The following is a 16,296-nucleotide window of genomic DNA, read 5'->3' on the forward strand; positions in this document are numbered from 1 at the left end:
TATAGAATAAATGTCAGATCTAGTGTTAAAACAGTCGACATATCTTCTCTCTAATTCTCTCTCAGTCGGAATTTGTCTAGAAAACTTGAGGTATGTCGCTTAACGCTAATGATCGAGTTTCCTTCTGCCCACTTTTCTGTTTAGTCGAACAGACGATTGTACACCTACGGTGTTCATTAGAACCAACGTGTTACATACATTTCATGATTTCCCTGGTTCCGTCGGATTGAATTACGATAAGCGGAAAATAGCCGATAATGGCTGGCTTTCACGGCCAGTGATACGCTCAATTAATCTAGCTTTTCTGCGCAGTATTCTCTATTTGTGGATGAAAATGTTGATAAACGCAGCACGTTCCTCGGACAAACAGAAAATTCTGCGTTCATTCGAGGTGATAACCTCCGATGATGTCTGAAGTAACGTCTTTTACTTTTGGACGCAATTCCCTGCAACACTGCACACCGTGTACATGCAGTTGTGCAGTTCATCGTTTCCAATTCAACATTTGTTTATAATTAATTCGATACATTCATTAAACACGAGTTCAAACGTCGATTAACAACATCAAGCTCTTCTGTATGGCGATTCTGATTCTCGTTAGAACATTCACTTATCACTAACTACGTAATACGAGTGATACCAAATCATTACTAATCATTCCCACCACCATTTGCCACGAAAGAATAATTATCATACAAAACGCTCGACATTCTCTTAACACTCGACGCATTGTCCTATGCTTCACAGTTATCTTTGATAGAACTACTTTATCGTTAACAATTCAGTAATACAAGTAAGCCTACGTTTACTCTAAAGAATAAAGATTAACAATAGACAAGGAGTACTTCATTCATATTAACCCTCTGAACTCGAGAGGTCTCATTTAATTTGATATAACAAAATTACAAAGTGTTGTGAATAATATCAAATTTTATATAAAGCATCAATACGTGAAATATTCGTATAAAATAGCTTAGTTTCTTAATTTACCTATGTTTTCTCATTAGTTCGTTTCAGATAGTCGCCTGTCTCGTCGGAAAGGCTTCCGAGTAAAGGGTTAAAACTAAACAAACATTTACATTCGTCGAGTTCAATCGAAAATGTTCATCGAGAGCTCGGCTCAGTATTCTCGGAGGCAGGGTGAACAGCGTTAATTAGAGGACGATCACGCGCGATGATGTACAGGATTCCACGGAATTCTCACGAACGGCTCGAGGTTCGTGGCGCCATCCCGCGATCATCGCGCGACCGATAAAATGGTCGCGGCGCGTTGTATCACGCGATAAGCGGCCAGCCCGCGGAGACATTAGACCGTGACAAATGAATCCGGCGTCCAGAGGCTGCTGTGTCCCGCTAGACATTTTTCACCTTATCGCGGCTCGAATGGCGAACACCGTCGTCGTCGTCGTCGTTCGGTCAAGAATTTTTAACCGCGTCCGTCCCGGCGATTAATTAAACCGGCCGATTGCGCCGCGCAACGTTGATACACGCCGCGATTCCCCGATTACGGGATTCTTATTATCTAAGGCTTGATTCACACTAACGATCCCGACGTTACTGTCGGATCGCGATCGTTCGGGGTAAACGATTCTCTCGAAGTGTTCACGTTCAATGATCCGAGCAAATCGACATATCACATTCTATTGGATGTTCCTTTCGTTCGTGTGATTGGAGTCTGATTAAGATTGATAGAGAGGAAGATTGATCGATGGTGGATGTTTTGTAAATATTAGGTTGTCTCTAAAGTTTCATTCGTTTCATTGACAATTCGATGTACGTTGAGTTTTATAGACAGTAAATTGTTTATTTTGTTCTTGATCGATGAGATTGAATGAATATGTATTCTGATTGTCTATTTTTAAACATATTTTTTCGAGGATCGTGGTATGAAGGTTTCTACCGATAATAGAATGAACTATATAATTCTTGAACTAATCTTCCTCTATCTCCTCCAGAGAATACTAGAACACATCTACTAGATCAACCTTCACGAACAAATCTCGATAGAAATTTAGGGACAACTTAAAATAATGTTTTCTCGAACAGATTCTATTAATAGTTCGTCAGCCGTGCACCGTTGGCAATCAGATCAAACTGTTGAGATGAAATCAGTCAGATCGGGTCCGATCAAGAACGCCGCCTTCTTTGATCGCCAGCAAATCGATTCGACGATCAACGGACTTCGATTTGACTTGAGCGTACCGCCAACTGTGAACGCGTCCTTTGAATTGCGTGTTATTACATTGGTAACGATCGTGATCGGTTATGTTTTGACCCAATCCGACCGTACCGTGGACCGCTGGTGTGAACCGGGTCTAAACCTCGTCGCGAGGAATCGTCCCCTGCAAATGACCGCCAGTCGTGTCGCTGGGATTGCTGTAATTACCGTTCGATGATTTTGCGAGGAATGTTCGCTCTTCAGGGATGAGGATTGAACGATGCTAATGAACGATGCTTGACGTTGCGATTGATTATTTAGCGCTTATTGCAGAATTACAGCTAATTAAATTAACCACTCGCGCTGGCAACGAATTGAGAAACTCAACTAAGTATTATATACAGATATGTACACGAATGTTGTTTACCAATCATTTTGTACAAAGTGGTAGATTTCAGAACAATCTGGAATATGGGATCCAATAAGACTATCGACGTACAATATGTCGTTGGTAATTTTCGGACAAAAACATCACGACGTGCGTAACACGTCTTTCCAGCGCAAGTGGTGAAACTAACTGAATATTGCAAAGATCAAGTTGCACATCGTTGCCCCATGCAATTTCTGGTTTGGCGTGTCTCCCAATTAGAATAATATTAACCCTTTGCACTCGAAAGGCGACTCTCGCTCACCACTTGATTTCATACAGTGAAACTATAAAATTTGATACTTAATATTAGACTTCGTATAATGCATCAATTTGAGAAATATTCGAACAAAATAGCTTTGCCCCTCGATGTAAGTATGACTTCGATTTAGTGTCACAAAATATCCTCCCTGCTCATCAGAAAACGTTAAAATATTTCTAACGAAAAACTTCCGGGTGCAAAGGGTTAGAAATTAATTCCATTCTTATTCTCTCTTAGACGATTAATCCGTGGTAACAGATTCAGTTCACGAAGTTGGAAGACCGGGAACAAGCGATGAACTGTTATGTAAGATTCTTTACATGGTTTTGTACGTAGAATTATCTGTCCCCGATTACACCGTCTATATTCAGTAGAGTTAGCTAAGTGTACCCAGTAAGCATTAACATCGAGTCGCAGATAATTTTCTTATCCTCGGTTTAAAGTCGTCACTGATCCAGTTTCATTTACAATCATCGCAAACGTCACTCGAACAGTGAGTCAGGGTTAATCAAGATTATAACGCCGTTCAACGTCAGTAGAAACCTAGAACCAAATTAATATAACCTTTGCACTCTAGAGACGCGTTTCAGTAGCCATCTGATCTGAAAATTATAGAATCCTAAATTCAGTATTAAATTCTCTTGCATTGTTGTTTATTAATTATTTATGTAATTCGTTTTAAATTCTCAGATGCCATCTATCATACAATAATATTCATTTTGAGAATGAATATTCATTATTCATTATTCATCTAGAGACGCCTTTCAGTGGCCATTTGATCTGAAAATTGTAGAATCCTAAATTCAGTATTAAATTCTCTTGTATTGACGTTTATTAATTATTTATGTAATTTGTTCTACATTCTCAGATGCCATCTATCATACAATAATATTCATTTTGAGAATTAATTAACATGCCTGAATACACCCAGTGGTGTATCACTGTGGCAATATTTATCATTAAATCTATATAGTAACTGTAAAAATTGACGTCTCCTTAGTCTTCCTGGTTCATCCGAGGGGTCCAGAAGTTCTGTAGCCAAGTATGAATATTTATAACAAAAATAACCGTCGAGTTCAAAGCGGTAACCTATTTTCCGCCGAGAAAATCGGGTTAAATCGGGTTGGACGAGATCCAAGGGAAAAATCGCGAGTTCCCGTTATCGTGGCAAAAGATCTGGAGCGTTTGTTACGCTTATCCCCTATTCAGTCAAGGGTTGAGTTCTCCCCGGGGGTGCGGTTGTTACAGGAACGGTTCACGTGCGGATCGTGTAGGGCCAATTTCTCATACGTACACGTCGCCGCGCGGCCCGATTTTATCCGCGATTCGCCTTGCATGAGCGGAATTTCTGGGCCGGCCGATGATCGATTTACTAGACGTCGAATCGCGTTTAAACTGCCGGGAACGATCCCTCATACGGCCCGCGTTTTACATAACGATCTGACGGGGGACGTTCGGTGTAAGCCACACGGCCATTTTTATGCGACTTTCAGCGATAGCCGAATCGATCTACGAACCTCGACGTATTTGATGCTACTTTCATACCTTAACACGTTCAATGCCGCACGATTTTAAGCTGCAGAATATCTGAAATGAGAAAAATATATTAAATTATTGAATTGAATTGCGTTGTTGGTATCGTAGGTTTGTCTTGCTGAACATCAGCGCATTGGGTAGCGTCATTTACAATATACGAATGTTTTCAAGTAACCATCGTTCAATTGAGGGAATTATGGGAGCTGAATTTGGGCGGTCACTAGTGATCTCCATGGCGTTCGGTGTAACATTGGGTTTACGGAATTCGCGAGTTTGACGTATATTAAATGTTTTAAACATTATCTCGTAACGATTTTGAGTCGATTCGAATAAGTATGTAGTCTTCTGGGAGCGATAGAATGAAGTGTAGAATAAATGTTAGTAGATCTTGCGTTAACAGTGGGTTTACGGAGATTTATTGTATGGTTTATTCTACTGCTGCTAGAAGAATTCATGTTTGTTTCAATAGATCGCAGAAATTAGTGTTCCAAGAGCAGAGAGTGATTCCCTTGCACTCGAAGGTTCTTCGCTAGAAATATGCGACGTTTTTCAATGAGATATAAACGACATTATTTGGAACTAATAAGTGAGTACATAATGAACGTACATAAATAAAACAAATTTATTTCGACATTTCATGTATCGATGTATTGTACAAAGCATAATATTATATTTAGGATTATAATTTTGCTATGCCAAATTTAGTCGTGACTCAGAGTCACCTCTCAATCATTTAGATTTTGAAGAATCATTTAGATAATTGTACATACTGGTATAATTGCCAGTCGATTATAAAGACAATCAGTCAAAGTCGACGTAAACGTATAGTATGTTCATAAAATTCAATACGCGTCGAATTGATGCGCTCCGCAAACCTAGTGTTAAGTAAGATACCACCGTTCTCATTTATAAATTAACAAGGGAAATTATTCTATTCCCCGTCTTTCTTACAAACATGATCACCTGTTTCGAACTATGAAGGTTCCCTTTCATTCCAAGTCTAATTAGATATTTTAATTCTGTGTACATTGGCATTCGTTGTTCCACCATAATGGATAGGAATTAGAAAATAACAGTTCACAGTGCCCGATGACGTAGCACCGTCGCTCACGTCGTCAATGGGTTCTTCGAATGTGGACAAAGGGGATTTTTTTTTCAAGAAAATTTGTCGAACGAGGGAATGCTGCGTTACTCAGCCTTTAATCTCAGGCGACTAGTGTCACAATCAGGAGGAAACGATCGGAAATGGTACGCTGTCATTCGAATCGTTTACTTTAAATCACGCTAAGGGATGGTTCGTGTGTTCGAGTAACAAGTTCATCGTTTGAATTTCGCTGGAGTTTTCCAAGAGGCAGAGCTCGCATGAACGGGAGGGAATGTTCCCACGAGGCACGCTCTAGAAAGCCAATATAACAAGAGATGATTAGGATATAGTCATTTTGCTTGTCGCTTCCCTCTTCCTGGACAGTCAGCTTGTCGTGCACGAATGCAAACGCAACCGGCTGCTGAACATACAATTATATTCATCATTGGTACCTTCGATTCATACGATCATTCCTCCTTCTCGCGCGGTCTCGGATAAAACGGCCAAGTAAAACTCGCCTCCGCCCGGCCGTTTCCTCTGGAAAATCGCACGGCAGCGTTTTTCAACCGGCGTCGCCGCGACATGCGAACCTGTTCCTCCTGTTGCCATTAGAAATTATTAAAATAATTTCTATCTCTGGCCATGCTTGAAACTTTTCCCCCCATTAGCGACAGAATACGAGAAGCGTACCTAGAAGTGAAAGCGACTCATTTTCATCTTTTTACAACGATCGCGAGGGTGCATTCCACGACATCTCGCGCAGCTTCCGGTGCGCGGGACTAAACATTTCCATAGAAATTCGTTTACAACCTCGCCGATCGTACAGCGAGAAACATGAAACGCGTCTTCCCAGCTTGTTTACTAGCTCCACGACACAAAACATCCCCAAAAACTGCGAAGATCCTTCATCATCTGCCAGGGAACAAAGCGATGCAAGACGAATCAGCTCGCACACCACTCCCATCGGATGGATCCACGAAAGATCCCGCGAGTGTCGGCCGCGTTTCAAGAAGGACAAACCGAATCCTCCGGTTCGGAACCGGTATTACGCGGGGCGTTCGAATAATTTTCGGGCATGGGGCGAGAGTCGGCGGCGTCCCGCCGCGGAGAGGAGAAAAACGAGAGAGAAGGCCGGCCAGCAAAAAGGGAAAAAGCGAGGGATGCTTATCGGCCGGATCGGCTTTAACGTTGGGAAATTCCGCGTGGCACGAAGCGGCCGCGGTGCTCGAACGCGCGTGCACGAGTCAGCACGGCAGTCCGTCAGCTCGGTCGAGAAAGAGGAAAAGGGAGAGAGAAAAGGCGAGAAGGGAAGAGAGACAGAGAGAGAGAGAGAAAGAGAGATAGAAAGAGAGAGATAGAAAGAGAGAGCCCCGGCCCCGAGTCAGCCGGGGCAGGTAGAGGTAGGTAGGATGGTTCGATTTAAAAAGTAAATGACTGACGGACTGAGGTCGCCTACCAGGCAATTCCAGTAGCGGGCAATTGCGTGCAAGAAATTACTTGCCAATGCTGACTGGCACGCAAGCTCGAAGCGAATGCGAACGCTGAAGGCTGATGGGGCGAGCACAACCGACCGCGTGACGAGACGCGAAGAGACGAGAAGAGCGCCGCTCGCCTCGTCGTTTCGCTTTGCCTGCCTCGCCTGCCTCGCCTGCCTGCCTGCCTGCACGGCTCGCCTGCCTCCTGCCTTGCCTTCTCTTCTCCTTTCAAGCATCGACGATCCCGTCATCGTGCATGCGAGCATCCGTGCATCCGCGAATCACCCGAACGATTCATCTCTACCGAGAGCGGATCGAGCTCGCCCGCCGTGCCGCTTGGCACCGAGATCGCGTAAATTCCCGCGAATCCGACAAAATGGCGCCGGTTCGAAGACACCATCTTCGCCTCGGCCGGCGAGGAGCCGGCTTCGAGGGTTCCTGGAACGGGGGAATGGAGGATGGAGGCGGCCGTGCGATCGGAGGAAGCGGCGGACGCGGTAGAAAGGTGCGCGGTAGCTAACTTAGCGACTGAGATATTGCCCGGCCAATTGCCGTGCTCAGCGCGTGAATGCCTTGTGTACGTATAATGCATCATCTCGCTGGGCTATAGACGCGGAGATTAATTCTTTGTAATTGCGATGTATTGTCCGGCTGTCGATGGGTTTGGGTATGGGCGTTTGATTTGTGACTCGTTTCGCTTGGATACCGAGTGACTGGGTTTGCTTAGGCGATACGTTTATGGGAATCTTGAGAAATACTTGGGTGATCCGTAGATTGTGTGTTTATCTGTTTGTTGGTTGTATCGTTGGACGAGTGGATATTTCGGTGTAAACCTGGTAAGGACGGACGGATTAAGTAATTCATTGTTAGTCTCGGCTTCGGCCGAGAGGGATTAGGTAAAATTAGCATGCAATGGTTACGGCTAGTATTTATAGACGACAAGAGAGCAGCGGCGAGTGTGTAATTATGGAATAATGTGCGCTTCCCGTGGGAAGAATGCATAAAAGAGTCGTTACACGGATTAGCTCTTTGACGGTCGCGCGTTTAACTCGAATACTCTTATGAATCACGTTCCGTGTAAATCTTGCGATCTATTACTGTCGTTCCTCGCAATTCTCGTAATCAAAATAATTGGAATGTGCTCGTTACGAGTATAATGAACAGTTGCATGTCATCGATTATTTGCGATCGCGGTAGCGTCGAACGCGTCGATTTGGCGAACCTTTTACAGCCCAATTTCTCAGCCTCGACGTCGAGCCTGCGATTCCTGAGGACTCCGGTTCACTGAAACCGACAAGGCGAAACGTTCGAATCCGCGGAACCAGTTCGATTTTCGGGAAAGATCACCGGGCCCTTTCTTTTCGCTCGTTCTTCCGAGTCGAAGGGTTTCGTTGACTCTCCTACGAGCATTCGACGTTCTTCCTCAGGACTCGAAATCGACAAGGCGAAGCGCTCGAATCCGCGGAACCTGTTCGATTTTCGGGAAAGATCCCCGAGCCCTTTATTTTCGCCCGTTCTTCCGAGTCGAAGGGTTTCATTGACAAAAACAGAGAGGAATGAACATCGCGCCGCGACGTCGACGCCGAGACGCGGTACAGTCGTCGCCAAGACACAGCGAGATCCAAAAATCGGTTGACTGAACCATTTGCGAAGGAAGATTCTTCGAAGTATACGAAACCTTCAGCAGATTCTGTCCAATTGCGCATCGAATGCCTAAACAATGTAGAATAAAGAAACCATGTACTTTCTTTCTGTTTGACTAGTGAAATCACTTGTCTGCGACTTAGTATTCCAAACATGAAAGTCTGACCTCGGCAAAGTGTTAACATTCATATGCAAAGAGTTCATTGGCAAACGAATGGGCACAACTATAATCCGATCAGGACTTAAAATATAACCAGCATCTCAAACGCTGCCTACGCCGTAACAATTAAGTTCACGTTTCATCTTAATAAACATCAAACAGCGCACTCCTCTTTAAAACTATCTACCTAAAAGTATCATCCATCTACACACTCAAACTTCAATCTCAAATCTACCTCTTCCACTTACTCCATTCCTTATTCCCTATCTCCCACTTGGAATCAATCACTTTGCTATTCTACTTTCAAGTCAAAAATGATAAAACCGTTATTCTCCTATCCACCGTTTCTCAATCTGAAACAGAAGCAACTCCTGCAAAGGGACTCTGAAACGATTAACCCTTTGCGGACGAACGTACATTTCGATAAGATGAAATGTTCATATTTGGAAGACTAAGACAAATCACTTAATTACTCGAACAGCAAGAAATAAGCACGTAGTTTTTTTTCTATTAATTAAGCAATTGGTATATAATTTGTCTTTTTCTCGAAGGTTTTGTTTTCAAAGAATCTTCGACCGGAAAGGGTTGGAGCTTTGATTCGCGAGGTTTATCGTTGCGACGACTGTACTCGCGTCTCGCCGGAGAGGTCGAGTGAAGGAAGGGGGATGGCTTGTCCCGCATGTGCAGATGAGCACGGATAGAAGTTAGATCCGGGCCGGATAAGGGGGCGATCGGGAACGATGAGCCCCCGGGCGGCAGCCGAGCGCCCCGGGATCCCCGAAGCCAGAAGCGTCGTGTCGTATCTTCTGCGCCCGATGGCGGCTACGCCTCTTGTCGGCATTATACGGAACGCGCACACCGATTATCAAAACTGTCGCTTCCTTCGTTACCTTTTCACGGGCATCTGCGTCCCTCGGGCCCGGCCGCGGTCCGACGGGGCCCGTCCCGGTCGCGTTCCCGCCCGTAGGAACCGTGAAATATGATTCGTTTTCTGGCGAGGCCCTCGCTTCCTATGATGCCACGGCTGCCGGATTCCCGGGAATTCGATCGTATTTAAATGTCATCTCGTTCACTTCAACGCGGCCCGCTTAACACGTTGATTGCCGTGGTGGTCACCGATGACCGGCGCTTCCGAACTGCTTGGAAGAAACTGTGAGACTGAACGAAACTGCGAGCTAAGTGATTAGCGCCGAGACTACCGAGTTTAATTGAGTTCCTGAAATCTATCTGTAGCAAGCGGAGTGTGTCTGTTGAGACTTTGATCGATTTGTATTTTAATTCGCGCGGAATTGACGATTTCTTTAATTATTTCTTAAAGAAACTCTTGTTATGGTTTTAATAAGTGTGGAAAGACAGGCTATTTTCATCAGTCTGGTAGTTTTAGTGTTAAATAGAGAACAGTTCAATGTAAGTAATAGATGACTGTTTATTCATCTTTGCCACGAAATAGTCACGTGAGAAGCTTAACTGTACACGGGTCTTTCTCGAGAAGCTGATCGAAAAGTAGCACTTTCATTTCAGAAACTGAACGACGCTTGTGTAAAACAATTCTAAATACTGAGATCGTTCTACTATTCCATTACTAAGCAGACATCAAAGACAAATGATTAGAAGACGAATAAATCAACTTCATTCGACTCTGCGAATAAATTGGCACTCTTATGTAGTACACCAGAGAACCGCTGCTTGTCACTGAAACAGTTAACCTTCTCATATCAGTTAGTCCTGTGTCACACAAGTTTACAAAACTCTCTTAAATCTGTAATCACCGATTGGCCTCGTCGCGCAAGATTCACGTGAATCTAGTCAGCACCTGGAATCTTCTAAGATAAACCATCCGTATCGCTCAGACTACAGATAGCATCGACAACTCTCTAGAATGGGGGATGAATTTATCGGTGCGCGTGGGTGGAGAAGCGCGTCGCCGCGTTACGTCCAATTATACAGCCGATCATTAAAGGCGGTCCCTGGTTGGCGTTGGGCTCCGTTACGGCGAGCGCTATTCCGTGCAGCTCCACCCTTGAAAAGATCACCTTGTATCGAAGGGGCGAGCACGGGAGGACGCGTAGCGGGCCACTGATTGGCTCGCATAAAATTTGTCGTAAGCAAGAAATTATCTGTCGCCCGATACCGGCTAATTTTACGACAGCTCCGTATAGCCCGGCCGTGTCTCGGCCGTCGCGCCGGTCGGCCCGCGAACGGCCAACCTAATTTTACGAGGCTGTCCCTTTTAACGCGTCCTCCGAGATCATAGCGGAGAAACGCTCCCCGATGTTCGCTTGCGTGCCTTTTATCCACGACGAATTCGGCCGGCGATCCTCCTCGATCGTTCGCTCTTTCGTGATCCGCTGCAGTGGACGTCGCTCGAGCGGTCCGTACACGCGTTCCCCATCTCTCGCTCGTATTGTGACCACTGTCCGAGGGAGTACCCGAAAGAGAAGAAAAGGGACGAGAAAACGAAGAGAGAGAGAAAGAGGAGTGCTCGAGAAAATGAAGGTTGTTCAAATTGAAAAGTAGCTCTCTCGGAAGCGGAGCGGTTTACGTGATTACGCAATAACGTGTGCCCTTTTGTAAGGCTCGGAGTCGGACCGCAACAAACGACTTCGTCAATGGTAACATCTGCTCGCAACAATTACACGTCCGCGTAACACTGTCCGGTTCTTACCCTCTCTCTTGCTCCGTTGCGCTCTCTCTTACGAATCGCCGTCTTTCTTCAACCCCTTTCCGCGCGTTTCAGTTTCAGTCACCACTCGATTCGGTGTAGAGAAATTATGGAGTCTTCTTTGTGGCAACGGTAGACGACAGAGAAGTCGAATCGCTTAATATGGATTTCCTTGTGCATGTTACAAAATTGCATTTATTACGATTTTAATTGATTTCTAGTTTAGTATGCACATTGAACTAATGTGCTAAGAAATTACGCAAGCTCCTGTGTTTGAAATTACAAAGGTAGAAACAGGATCATTTTGTTTCGCTCGGTAGTTGTGTTGGTTTGTGTAATGCATCGATGTGGAGTATTGAAACGAAACAGCTTTGTTTCTCAATTCACGTATATTTCCCCATTAAGTTAGTTTCATTAAATTTAGTTTTCGTTGATGTCTCGATGGAAAGTTTCAAAGGGTTAAACGAATATTAATCTTCGCATAATGCATCGAATAAAACGTCTGTCTCCCCAATAGATCAGTTTCAAAGAATGTCGTCCACGTCCGATCGGGAAATCTCGAATATTCCCAGCGAAAAACTTCCGAGCGCAAAGGGTTAAACGCTTGCGAAATTCACAGCCCCGGCCGAGCCTCGGGTCGGGTAGCCCCGAAGAATTATGTCGGTGCACCGACACCGACTGATTTTACGATGCGCCGTTGAGCTCGTATCTAGCACGTCGCCGCCTTATTTTACGACGCTGCCCCTCTTAACGCCTCCTTAGCCCCCCGAGATCGCCAACACGAGCGAGCGCGCGGCCCCGTTGCGCCCGTAAACGCGGCGGAACGGCTTTCTCGCACGGCTTTCGTGCCTGAATTTCCAGGCCGTGGCTCGCACGATGATTTTCCCCGGCGCTCGTTCTCGAAACTAGCCGCCGAAGGGCCGCGTGATCAAGAGAAACGAACGCGACACGTACGCCGTAACGTTGTCGCGGCTCGTGGCCACCTCTGGATCGTTTCGTTTTCTTGCGCGCGGACAGCACAGGGGCGCGAACCGTGTACGCGGGGACGTTGTCTTCGCGCGGTCACTGATCTATTGGTACGTGCGATGTTCGTTCTCCGCTATTTGATTGCCTGCGGCATTCCGCCCTTTATGTTGTCCAGGTGGCTCGATGCTGGAACCAGTCGGACCGACCGTGTGCAATTCTTTCTGCAGAAATTTTGATTTACCGGCATTTCCGGTGAGCGTGTTTATTGAAAGCTCGAAGCGTGTCGGGACAATTGGTTTAAGAATCTCCCGAGGAATCGTTAGGATTTTTATAATAATTGAAGTTTATTCATTTTTTCACTTGCGAAGTACGATCCCTGAGCATCATTAAACCTGGTTCAACAAACGAATAACAATTTCTACATCTACATCGTGATGCACCTTCTGCTCGCAAGAATCCTACACGTTCGAAGCAAATAAACTCTTTCCACTGAACGGATAGGAAACGCGCGATTCCGCGCGTCGCGAGCGAGATCCGTCGAATAACAAAAAAGGGAACAATCCAGCCGATCCAGACGCGCGATCGGCAGTTATCAATAAAAAAGGCAGGCCGTGCGTGTCGCGGCGATACTGTTCACCCGGAAGCTTCGGCCGTAGCGACACCGCGGCCGTTTCTCCCGGTCGATTATCTCGCGTGCCGGGCCCGGTTTCGACATTCAATATTCCCGGATCTCCGCCCTCCCCTCGGTGTGCCGCCGTTCGCCTATTATCGTTATTGGCGCGCTAATGTCGCCTCGTTACCGCTCGTTACTCCGCTCGCGCTCGCGCGCGCGCGGTACGCGGCGGCGTGTTTTCGGCGCCACTGCGAATAAGTAATTTCTGCCATTAAACGAACGAGTGAAAACGCGTGTTCCCGAGGGGAACGGCCCGGCCGTGTGTAAAAGAAGAAGGTGGGGACCGGGGGGCGGGGGACGAGGAAGGAGCAGGAGGAAGCGGAGGGACGTCCGGCCGAGGTGCAATGGCCCGGGCCCCGAAGAACAATGATCGACTACCCTGCCGAATTTTACGACGTGGCCCTTTTCTTCGCGCCGCACGGGCCCCCTGCGTGCTAACCACCTTGACGGATGAACACACCATGCATAACGAATGTTACGGGTATCCCGGTGTTGTGGTAAATATCGTGCTGGCCCGTGATGCTACTCGAATACGCGTGCGTCGGGCCCGAAGCGTTCGGACGTGCAAAGCAAACAGCCACGGGAAATCGTGGAAAATTCTATTCAGCGTCTTCAACGGAAGATTCCCCGGTGGAGGACAAGAAAGATCATCCAGCGTGTCCGTTCACCGGGACGCCTAGATGGGGTTCAACCGGACGATTAATCGGTGAATGGAATTTATCGCGCGGCGCGTCAAGGGGCCCGGCCGTGGGCCCGGGACCGAAAGGATACAATATCATGGGCAGCGTTCAAAGAGCAGGCCTAGTCACCGCGCGCTACCGTACGCTCTATACCGTATCGTTGATCTCCGGATCGACCCGTCGGACCCATCGCCCCCCCCCCTCGCCGCATTGGCCATAGGCCCATCCGTGGGTCCACGGGAAAAGTAATTAAAGAATTAATTAAACGGAGGCTTACTCAGCTAAGTTCAGCCATCGATCAAGGCTAACCATGGCAGCCTCTTGTTTGCCGCTGACAAAAAACACCGCTACCGAAATCATAGGGAGGCCCCCATTGTGGGCCCGCGTTTCTCGCCGGCCCCCGCCGCCCGGGCCCGGACGAACAAGCATAGCCGGACGGACGGACAGGCGGAATAGTAGGCAGAGGCTGTGTTCTCGAATCGATGCTCCCGATCCTGAGAGGCGAGAGAGAATGAAAGGTACAGATAAAGAGAGAGAGAGAATGAGAAAGAGAGGGAGTGAGAGGGAGAGAGTGAGAGGGGTAGAGAGAGAGAGGTAAGGGAACGTGTCTACCAAACGAGGACCGAGATAGTAGGAATGCAGCTCGCGTGCTCCGTTCCTGTCGTTACAAATTAGAGTAAAAATCATGAAGGAGAATCGTGGCAAATAACTTGCGCAGCGGGAGGGTTCCGCCGGGTCCAACCGGCGAACAATGCCTTCACCGCCCCACTCCCACCCTACTGGGCCCGCTGTCTTCTTTTTTCCCGCCGGATCCTTTCTCTTTCGGTTTTTCGCCTTTCTACCAGGCCGTCGTTCTCCGTCTCTCGTCCGAGCTCCTCTCCTCCCTCTCCGCCGGCGTTCCCGGTAAGGCCCCGTTTCTTTTCTTCGTCGTTGCCCGGGTCTTGTCCATGTTCTACCGACTAATAATAACGATCAACCAGGCTTGAAGAGAGTTCGACGCGTCCGCGCGGCACGGCCGAGCGACTATCGCTGTCCGTTCCCCGTTCCCTCGGGTCGGACCCGTCCGTGGGGCCTCAAGCCGCCGCCGACGTCCGCTGGACCGCTTCTCTGCCACCGTCCCCCTCCCTCCGCCCCTTCCACTCGACCGTCCCGACCGCCCGCGCCCCGCCGTGGTGCTGCCAACAGGGCCCGGAGTCCGCGCGCTACCGTTTCTTCCCCCTCTCGCTCCCCCGCCGGCCACGAATCGCCGCTCGTGTCGACACGTATCGGCCTGTCGATAACTCCGTGTCCAAGATTCCGGCTGGCGTAACAGAAAAGTTTAAAGACCAGGCTTACCGGTAGCCGCTGACAGACCTCTGCCACACCGCCGCGCGTACGTTCCGATTGTTTCCAGCGGGCGGAAACGGGGCCGGTTTCAAAAGCACGCGATTAATCGTACTGCCTCGTGTAACCCTTCTCCCGCCGGCTGCTACCTTCCGCTGACTTTTTCGATTTTTCTCACCCCTTGCTCGGGCCTACTCCCACGCCTACGGTTATGGGGGATTTCTGTTGGTTCTTTTGGAAATTCAAGGTATTTCGGGGGATCGCTGTTGCTGCCAGGGGATTGCTGTTTCGTGCTGCTCGTTGCGCGTGCTACACTGTTAATTGTATATTCGTCTCGAGCTAGTTGCTGTAGTAGTAACTTCCCTTTTCCGACAAATGATTCCTTATTTCCTGATCTAGATTTGTAGTAATCTGTTTCTATTACTGTGATTACTTCGACACTCGTCCACTCTCGCGTTAAACGTGAACGCATTTCCATCGCGGAACCGATGGGAATGAATCGTTCGAATGATTCCATGTCCGATCTTATCTAAGGACTCAGGTATCCTTTATTCTCAGCGGCTTAAACATCTATTCCTACATTCTCCAAGAATTCTCCCCTTTATCCCACTCTTCTGTCAATCTCTCGCGTTGACAATGCTCATCCTCGCTCCCGAAGTCCCACGACCTAGACCACGTAATCCAGTCCTCCGCAACAGAGTACATTCTATCAGCAACAGTACCGATCTGTTGCAAATTCCGCATCATCCTCCAGCATCGGCGCAATCTCCGCAACGCACGCGATACCGCGGTAAAAAGATCATCGCTGAAATGGCCGGCAGTGAATCGCGAAAGTTTAAAGGCTGCTGCCGGCGCGGGTTCTGGCGCTGCCGTGGTTTCACGGCGAGGAGAGTAGGCCGGCGAACAAATTGGCCGAGGCGTCTAGGCTGACCGGTAGCAGCCGACAGCTTCTCACTTCGAGGCTCGATCGTTTTCGTTTGGCTGACGAGGCGAGGCGAAAGCCCGTCGGCCATTAATAATTGTTCGTAATAATGGGCCGAGGCGGCGGCGGCGGCGGCGGCGGCGGACGGGGGCAGCCGATGGTGGCAACGGTGGTTGGGATCCCCGACAGGGGAGGTTGCCTCGGAAAAAACAACGAGGATCGGCCGGTAACGAGGCTGACCGATTCACAGGGGCCCGTCCGCGCGTTCGTCGTGGTCGTTGTTGTTGCTGGTGTCGATCTTACCCGGAGGCCACCCCCGCTGCG

This window comes from Nomia melanderi, chromosome 6 (assembly GCF_051020985.1).
Source record: "Nomia melanderi isolate GNS246 chromosome 6, iyNomMela1, whole genome shotgun sequence".
Classification (NCBI taxonomy): Eukaryota; Metazoa; Arthropoda; class Insecta; order Hymenoptera; family Halictidae; genus Nomia; species Nomia melanderi.